General features: G+C 38.9%; 1 protein-coding gene across 1 annotated transcript in view; it reads right to left on the reverse strand.

The window, feature by feature from the left end:
• The window catches only part of LOC117453978 (ecto-NOX disulfide-thiol exchanger 2-like), a 212,663-nt gene extending 206,956 nt beyond the window's left edge, over positions 1 to 5,707 (reverse strand). Inside the window, exon 1 of the mRNA XM_034093029.2 lies at positions 5,634 to 5,707. The gene's annotated coding sequence lies outside the window, so the exon portion shown is untranslated. The remainder of the gene's footprint in view (positions 1 to 5,633) is intronic.
• Between the last annotated feature and the right edge of the window lie 4,759 nt (positions 5,708 to 10,466).

Here is a 10,466-nt window from a genome sequence, read left to right on the forward strand (position 1 = left end):
AGCCAGATGAGACCATGCAAACATCCGACAGAAGTCTGGCAGGTTAACCAAACAATGCAAACAATGCAAACCACTGCACAACCACCCAGACTCATTCATTGTAAGCAGAATAGCATTTACTCAACATAACTTCTAAATCTAGGCAATACAAATGTATATAAGATATTACACAAATTGTGAATCCAGGTCACCCAGTATCTTTTCTAGAAAACCTGATAAATCTAAAAGGCTTTCAGAGTGAGCACATGTATAAATATCTAACTAATTCACTAACTCAATATTTTCAGTAGGAGGGTTGTTCTGTTTGGTTATCACCTTGTTTTCAATTTAAGGCAAATCTTTTTTCTTTATTTAGCACACTCCAATTCAAGTAAAGTAAATGTGCTTTTATTTAATGGACGTGAAATCCATTTCCTTGACAATATTAGAACAATTTGCAGTTTGAGGTTTCCTGTTGGTTTTCCTCGAGTAAATGCAAAAGAACTGCAGCGAGGTGTCATCATGATAGTAGTGCACTTATCTCTTATTTCTGAGATGGAAGAAAAAAGTGGTGGCTTTTCCAGTGACGGATCAGATTTGTGCTCCACAATGGCTTTGATCTTAAGGCTTTCTGACTTTAATCTGAGCAGACACACACACACACACACACACACACACAACACACACACCACACACACACACACACACACACACACACCACAACACACACACACACACACACACACACACACACACACACACACACACACACACACACACACACACACACACACACACACACACACACACGTATATATTTTCATGAAGCAAAAAACTAAATGGACTTCATTCATTTCCAGCCGTCTGTTTGTGATTTTAGGAAAAGTCGGTGCAGAGAAAAAGCTTAAGTGAACTCTTGCAAAGAAAACTTTGGTTGATAAATAACAAAACATCGTCTACAAAAAGGAAAATAAAACCATGCTCATCTGTTTTGATTTATGCACAAATTATGGTGAGTCAGACTGTACTATAACTCTGGGACTATGCTTTTCATGCCTTTTGAAGCTGATGTCATGAAGGTTGCGTTTATAAATAAATATGTATTCATATTTCTGAATAAAAATGACTAAATGTGAGAAAGAAAAGGACAACAAAGCTAAAATGGTAAAACTGAGAAGCTCAGTTTACTATTCTTTAGGCTCCCTTGGTTTTACTATTATAACACAAACAAAATAGCACCCCCGGGATAGAATAAAGAAGTCTCTTATCTTTTACAGTGATTTCAAGATTGATACTCTGCAGGTGGAGAAGATTTAAAGGTCACACAATTAGAACAGGTTGCAGCAGGTTACTTATCAATATGTTGAGAAAAATGTTATTTAACACGGTGAGGAACAAATACAAATACACTACAAAAACAGAAACTTATTGACATACTGTAGGTAATATACATCAAAATGGCTTCAAATGTATTCAGTATTGTATGAACATGTTTGAATTGGGGGGTGGACGTCACATCCTCTGGGGGGGTCCGGTGGTATCCCCCCCCCCCCCCCCCCCCGGGATTTTTATTTTTTTAACATTTTAAAGTAAAATGCTTCAATCTGGTGCACTTTGAGCACACAATTACTAGAGACCTGATCTAGGGGGTGTAACTCTAAAACACCCATATGAAAAAGATCGGTTTACATTTTAATAATCAAATAAGTATGTGAACATAAACAATAACCTATCATAGCCAATAACAAATAAATGTAACTTATTTTATTTTTGTTGTTCATTTTTATCTTATTTTACCAGTTAACATTTATTAATTTATGCATATTTTTTTATCTCTCCAACTTTAAACGATATTTGTGGTTTACTGTCCTATAGTATACATTGGAATGATTTGAAACCTGTTTTTATTTATCCTAACAATTAGAGTGCCTTGGAAATATGTGTTTACATCATTTGTAAACACATATTTGTTTGAGACCCACTGAGATAACTTAGACTAAAATTAACTATCTAAACACTCAGAGAGTCCTTTACCTCACTGAGCCTCTCAGTCTGACAGGAGAGCTCTCCTCCACCATGGTTATAGAAACATCTACTTTTTATATCCGTTATCGCAGCTAGCACCAGATTCTAATAACAACAGCGCCAGTACCGGTGCACCCTCTCTCTCTTTCCCTCGCTCGCTCTCTCGCTCCCACGCTCGCACTTTGGCTGTGAGCTGCGGGTGCCTGATAAGCCAACATCCCCCACTTTCATCACTTACAGCGCCTATGTCAAAAATCGGCCCTGCCAGTACATACATACAGTGGCAATGTCTCAAGATTTAATACACCTTTATTGAACATACTGTAACACAAATACTACAAATCCACTTTTTTTGGGTACCTGGCTGGCGCCCCCTAGCTGTGCCGCCGCTATTTGTTTATAGGGGAAACACTGCATCCCTTGCCTTTTGTTTGAACCAATGCTTAAGGGGGCCTTATTATGCTTTTTGGGCCCTTTCCTGTAGTGCAGGGGTGGCCAACCCGCGGCTCTCGAGCCGCATGCGGCTCTTTGCCTAGTTTCATGCGGCTCTTCAGTTCATATCGAATTGTATAGCCTATGTGTGAGTTTGGAGGAGAGACACTGACTCCTGACTAGTGTTGCACGGTGTACCGATACTTGAAAGGTACCGCGATACCCTGCCGTTAAAAACGTTACGATTCCTCCGTTTCATTAGTATCGGTACTTTAAGAATGACGGGGGAAAGTACTCCGGTGAGAAAGCGCCGTTTTGATAAGAGCCGTGTGTGTTGCTCTGCTTCCATTCCCTGCACTGCAGCCGTGCCTGCAGTCCCGCCCCTCTCAAGCACGCTCAAGTGCCTCCCCTCTCTCATGCACGCGCTAGCTGCCAGAGCATGTGAGAAAACGAGAAGCATGGCTGCAAGTGGGAGTGCAACTGCCGCTGCGCCTCGGCTTGTTGACAGAAAAGACGCCAGAAGCGAAATTTGGAAGTATTTTAGCTATATCTCTGGCAGTGAGGGCAAGCCTACGGACACCACGAGGCCCGTCTGTGAGAAATGTATTAATTTTATTTAATACGAATTCGATAAAAATTGCGATAAAATCGCTCCGTTACGTTCGTGCCGTGTTACTTTCGTTCCAGCTCTCCCTACATGTGTATGTGTGGTGTCAGGTGTCAGTATGCGAGGATGACAGCGCGTCTAATTTTGATGTGGCCCAAGAGCCAATCACAATAATACCTGTGATGTAGTAAACCAATCACCTTTGAGGGGGGGAAAACCTATCGTTGATTAAACACTATCCAGTGTTTCCCCTACCATTGTCTTGGAGGGGCACTGCGCCCCGCCAACGGAGCCCTGCGCCCCCCCTGAAATTCAAGGTGTTTACAAAATATATATAATTGTTTTAAAAATATATATATAGCACCAAATTGCAAATAATCTATAACTAAACTACTGTCACGTTTCACATTGAACATGTGCTCTTTTATTAAATAAACTAAACGCTTTCATTTTAAGTTGTGAGTTTAGTGTTTTTGACCCAAAGAAACACTGATGCATTAATCAATAACAATAATCCACAGCTCCTCTCTCTGCTCCAGAGGATTTAAAAAATATATATCCCAATGCCACAAAAATGAATGAAAGTTGAAATCTTGTCTCCAGAAAACAAAAAACTGTTTGATGTGGCTCTTTGCAGTAACATAGAAAACATGTGGCTCTTAACCTCTGACTGGTTGGCCACCCCTGCTGTAGTGTGTTATAGCCTTTTGTGCATGTGAATGGTCTGCAAAGCCTAAAATCCCAAAGTTCCCGACAGAGGGAGTTTCTCTCCCACACACTCCCCCGCTGCCTGAAACTCCTTCAATTGAAATCCTTTGTTTACTTCCGTTACATAGTGACATCACTCTTGCTTCTATTGGCCAACGCTCCAACACATTGCACGTGATAGGGAAATGGCTAAGGGGCGGGACATCTCTAAACGGTTAAACAATCACAACAGAGCCGGCCAACTAACCAGTCAGAGCAGACTAGGCTCTCGTTACAGGCAGAGGGTGAAAAGACCACCCAGGCAGTATGATAAAAACAAATACCTTTTTTAACAATAAAGCATGTACAAACTTCACTATAGACACAAACATCAAATATGAGCATCATAGAGCCCCTTTGAAGACTACCCATGATAACAACCATCATGTTAATGGCTCCAAGATTATAATTTCATTTACGTATAGTCCTCACTTCTGTTACATTATTCATGTTCCTCTGTCAGTTGTTAGTTTTAGTGTCCTCTGCTTTCGACCATATGAGGCTTTACTTTGTAGCCGCACAACAAAGAAAGCTCCTATGCTTTATATGAGCTCTGCCTCAGACTCTGATTGACTTTTCTGAAACAAAAGCTGATATAATCCGATAACATTATCGGGTTTCTACAAAAAGGGAGAGGGAAGTGCAATAACATGAGAAACACCATAAATGATGCAAATGATGGCAAACTGTTACTCCAAGATGGGTTTTGCTAATCCAGCTGCATTAGCCTGCAGAGCACAACACCTGACAGGTGTAGCAATATTTACTTGATATTTTATTCATAAACTCTCAATATCATATGGAGAAACAAGATAAATTGAAAAGCAATTTAAGCTGCCTACAATAGTAGACCATTTATCTTATAGGTCATCACTGTTGTTGACTGGGGAACAAAACATTATTTACATCTCATAATTGGTCTGACACAAGCCGATGTGAAAGTGAACGGACAGAAGATGGTTTATGTGTAAATGAGAAACCTCTTGGAATAAAACCTATAAAGCACCAAACAAACACACATTTTTTTTAACACATTTTGGCAACCGTCTTTTTTGTGTAAGAAAATGTGCCATTTGCCAGGGTTACTTCAAAGATTTCACTGGTGATGTTTGACTATGTTCACCAGCAATGCTGTTCCCTTTAGGTACATATATTAGTTCAGGTGGAGCACCTGTGTATCTCTGCTAGATTGTAAACTCAGACCAAAAGTTGCAGCGCAGAAGAAAACACTGAGAAACATCTCCTTGTCTTCCTTTCTGATCATAATTCAATTCATTAGAAAACAATTCTTAAATTAATCAGCACCTTGGCCCTGGTTGAAATTAAGCACATTGATTGAGTGTTTGTACACAACACACACACACATGCAGAGACTACAGTGCACTCAAAGACGACACAATGGATTTTGTGTATAACAGATCAATGTGCGAGCGAGAGTCAAAGGCATGTGAGTTTTGATTGCCTGTTGGCATGGTGTACAATTTTCACCAATTCAGCTTCCTGGTTTTAGCCGTGTGACCTCCAAAAAGTCCAGACAAGCAGAGCCGCGGGTACAGCAAGCTAATCAAACAGCAAAGACCAAACAAGGCTACCTCTTTTCAGACTGTCTCAAAATAACAGGATTATAGTTTATCTCTCACCAGCAGTTATTTGATGCTGGAAGCATTTAAATTGCAATCCATCAAGAACTTACAACCAGATAAAGTGAGCCTCTGTAATTTAAGGCAGAGCCTGTGTAGCACAACACAGAATAGTATTGAAGCGTTATTGAAAAAACAGGGATGATAGGTTTCTTTTTATTTGCGGTCATGGTGTTACTGTGGTGAGGTAGCAGTGTCAATACCTGAAGTCAGACCAGTTATTTTCCTCTTCTTGCTGTTTTCAGCAGTGTTTTCCAGGGAAGGACACTCAGTCAGTGGCCCGTTGGAGCTGCCGAAGTGGAGAGGGTCGTTGCCGGTCGTGGGGTCAAAGGGCAGAGCGCTGAGCCCTAAAAAAGACAACAACAACCTTGTTTATTACTGTAAATAAAACTGCAGAATACAATCAGCCATGGTCACACACATTAACTTCAAGGTGGAATAAAATGTTGCTTCCCCACAGTACAAAAATAACCATTATTTTACAGTTTCTGCTTAGCTGTTTGATCAATAGCATTGACTTTTCAAATCCTCTGTATGCTGCAATTTTCGCCGTCTTTAATCTGACCGCCATTCACTGGTTGTTCATTTTCTTCTTACCGGCTTAGTAACCTTGCAACCAGATTGAATTTAATATATTGGCTGCCTTGCTACAAGACATCATTAACTTGAATGGGAAAAAAAAACCTGGTAGATGTCTTATTTTCTAGGAAAATCATTCTTAACTGAGCAAAAATTAAGTATTCATTGTTTTTGCATTGGTATGCTTTATTACACAGAAAACTAAACAGGTATTTTTCCCAGTTGACCTTTGCTCCATATAAAATCTATTTAAAAAAATATCATAGACAAAGAATGATAAAATTGACAATGTGAATATATCTGATTCAAAGTAATTTGACAGTGTTGTTGACACTTCTCTACCAGAAATAACCCGAAAACGTTCTTCAAAACATGAAAGAAGTGGAGATATAATGAGCAACAGAGAAAAAAACAACAACCAAAAAAAGGCCAAAGAGGCTCTGAATCCCAAACAAATATTTCTGTCTTTAGATGCTGGAGAAAATATAATAATACACATATTTTGGTGGGCAGACTGTCTACACATACACATATGACTCATCGATATACAAACGAGTCTGGGATTTAATGCAAATCAACCAAGTCTGCATAGTGGTTTGAATACTTTAATATACACCTGCTATCTATTCTGTTCCTTTAACAGACTTAATAGACTTGCACTGATCTATATCAATGGTCAAAACAGTCATGTGTAGATATTATTTCCAAACAGACTGACATGCAAATCTGATCAAAAAATGCTCCTATTTGATTCAATGTATTATATGTCATATCCTGATTCACACATGTATGCATGTCTCATTTGTTCAATATCAAACTCAGACATATCTTCATTCCCTCCTAACATGTTTTTATTTTTCGGTTAGTAGATTGTTGAATGATTTATATTCCTCATGTCAAACATACTGTAATGAAATAATATTGACTATAATTGGACAAGTGATATATCCCTGCAACGTTCTTCTAAAAGTTGCATAATTTATGTAATCGTGGCATTGCAATGAAAGGTCAACATTATTCATTCAAATGTAACCTTTCAGCTTCCCTTTGACATTAACATCTATCTCTGGGGTGGCGTTTTTTTTACTAAGTTTCTACTAAATGAACCATTTGGAACATTAAGAATAAATAATCAGCAGCTTATATTTGTGTTCTACCAAATTTCCTTTTCAATGTCAAAGAATTAAACAATAAAGAAGAAGAAAATAATTCAATGTTTAGAGTTTTTATGAGGATTCAGTGTCATAAATAGATTTTTGTGAAAATTGGTAATAAACAAACTAGTGAGTATTGAAATGCAGTGTTTCCCACATAATTGGATTATATTTGTGGGGGCAACGCACGCCCTCCCCCTCAAATAAGAAAATACATGCAAGTGAATGGCTACTGTAGACAATGTTCTTGTTCTGCTCTGTGTTGCGTTGTTAATGAGTGAGACACACCGGAGTTGAGGATCTGTGGGGTTTATTCTCCCAAAAATATAATTTACAATTTAGGCATTTAGCAGACGCCTTATTCCAAAGCGATTTACAATGACCAATTACAGGGACATTCTCCCTGGAGTAACTGAGGGCTGAGTGCCTTACTCAAGGGCAAGGGTATGGTGTTCCAGGCGGGATTTGAACTCGCAACCTTACGATCATCAGCCCAACTCACTATCCATTATTAGACCACCAAAAGAAAAAACAAGTAAATCAATATATGGGAAACACTGATACAGTATGGTAACTGGATTTGATACAGCTCTGATTTGTAGAACTACACCAACATACAAAGTGAAATTAGGTTTGTTTTCTTCCCTCAGTGTGAGAACAATACTCTGTGGTTGTGTTTCCCTTGCAAGAGTGTTTTCTTTTAGTGTGAATTTAGTGATGCTACATGTATACTTTTCAGCAAATATAGCAAAATGTTTCTTTAAATGTACATTTCAATTAATATTATTAATATTGCATGTGCTAATGTATTCATCCATTTAGGAACACAAATGCATGGTTTGTAAATCAGTGTCATAAACCACATATCGTGTCCAAACCTTTTTTCTGAAAAAGGTGCCAAATGTATATTTTTTATTTTTAGATTACATTGTTTAACTTAGCTATATACAATGCTCTCTATATTTCTTTCATCTGTGTAACTGCACATCAGGATGCAGATAAAGGTGCCAGGAGACTTTGACGTGAGATTGGCTTCATGCATTTATGGATACGGCTCAGCCTCTATCACTGTTATGTCTCATTCTATATATTGGACAAGACCAGGCCCATAATGTGTTTACAAGGGATTTTAATAGCTACCTTCATTCAGCTGCACCTCTTCCCCATTCACTATTAGACAAGGATAGATGGAGCCTATATCTGCTTGGTTTTTCACCAGTCTGTCTTTTTGTTTCACTGTGGACTCCTCCTCTATCTCTGTATGTGTGGCATGTTTTTATGTGAGTATACATGTGTCTATGTGTCTATGTATCCATCAATCCATCCATCCGAGCAACGTTCAATACTGGCCACTCAGCCCCTCTAATCTACTTCAAAATCAAAAGAACGTTTCGTAACGGGCTGAATGTAGAGTCCAGTTCTTGTTTGTTTCTACATGGAGTGGAATCGATCGGAAATTAAGTTATTTTAGAAGACCAGTAGGTGAGTGCATTTGAGCAACACTTGTGTACAAGTAGCTACTTCAGATATACACAAAGATACTCACTTTACAAGTTCACTAGGTAAAGAGAAGCATCAAATCGACAAAACTAAATAAGCTCAAATTCGGGAAAGTTGAGTAGACTCCATCCTTTCAGCTGTAACATTTCCATAAAACCAGATAAAAAGGAGACAGGGTAAACTCAAGAAAAGGGATTTGAGTAAATTAAAGACAGCCATGTGTGCGCCTCCTCTAATTAAAGCTATGAAACAAACTAGAATACTTTTATTTGCATTTAAGATAAGAGCTGGTCTCAGCAGACTGAATCAAGGCGTGTTTTCATGCAAAAGTATTCCCAAAATTGAAGTACACTACCTAAGCATAAACAACATCACAGCTGTTCACTTAACTTCCAATTTAGTCTTATGATGAAACACCGTCATTTTCGCAGCTATTTACATTCTAAAAGTAACCTGAGAACAGTCATGTTCGGACTGTTATCTCGAGTCCGTGACACTGCAAACACGTTTACCTTCAGTCCCCCCTGTAAACACAGTTCTTTAAATTACCAGTGTTGCTTCCCTTTATGAAAAACAGAATCCTTATCAAAGCCTGTCTCTGACACTGCATATGAATGCAAATACGAGTATTCACAGATGCTTTAGCCTGCGCCTGATTTCCCCCCCTAAAAAGTCCTCGAGCTGTATATGTAACGCAACTGTCTGGAGTTACATCAAACACACTGACGCACACACTCCCTGAAAGCATCTCTTTCCTGAGACGTCTGGAGCCCATCAACATCCATCTGCCTGAGACTTCTCACTTTTTCTCTGGTGCCGCATGACAGACCGAGCAAAGTGTCAGTTAATCTTCTGTTGCTGATTTGATATTACTGCTGTCAGCCTACAAACTGATCTTTGTCAACGTTTTATCCAAGACATTCAAAAGTATGAAGAAAGGCAACATGAGGGCCAAAAGATCAGTCTGTGAAACAGAGAAAGGAAGAGAGAGTAGGTGTGTACACAGGTGCGCTGATTCTCAAAGCATGAAGCCATGTGTGCCCCAACCTAATGTGTCATTCAACCATTCCCTTGCCAATCTAGACAACCTCAGTAAATGTGGTGCTTTTTAGCTGTTATTTGTATGGTTGTGCTGTTTTGAGGGCATTGTGTGGTTGTGTTTTTACAGAGCTACCATCTGTATTCCTTCTCTCCATCTGTCCAGGCAGATGGATATGTGCTTTTTTCCCTCCAAAAGCCTTAACCTTAGCTTCCTTGTTATGACTGGAAGTGGTCAGACACATTCTGAAGGGAAACACAAACAATGTAAGAGGTCAAGATGAGTTATGGTGTTGTGCGGCCAAACGATAAATGATGCAGTAATATTGCAATTGGAAAATTGTTGAATATCACATTTGATGAATAATTAATGCAGCAGTGTAAAGACTATATCCATTTACTTTAATGTGCTCTCCGATATAGCTGTCATACACTTCTGCAGTATCTTTCTGCATGCAGGCAGACATGTATTTACTGCAGGGAGACACACTAAACCCAATACGAGAGAGATGACATAAAGAAAACCACCAAGCATTAAAAAAGACCATGTAATACTAACCCTAATCTAAACTGGCTAATGGGTAGTGAACAACAGGACAATGTCTGCTGAAAATGATACCACCTGTATACCAGTAAAATGAGTCAATGCTAGACTAAACACAGAAACAAACTGTTTTGAAAAGTAATTCAAAACATAAAATATGAAGAACTCCAGCCATGCCTTGGTCTTAACGTGTGAGTTGAGAAACAAGCAAGGATAAACAG

Source organism: Pseudochaenichthys georgianus, chromosome 10 (assembly GCF_902827115.2).
Source record: "Pseudochaenichthys georgianus chromosome 10, fPseGeo1.2, whole genome shotgun sequence".
NCBI lineage: Eukaryota > Metazoa > Chordata > Actinopteri > Perciformes > Channichthyidae > Pseudochaenichthys > Pseudochaenichthys georgianus.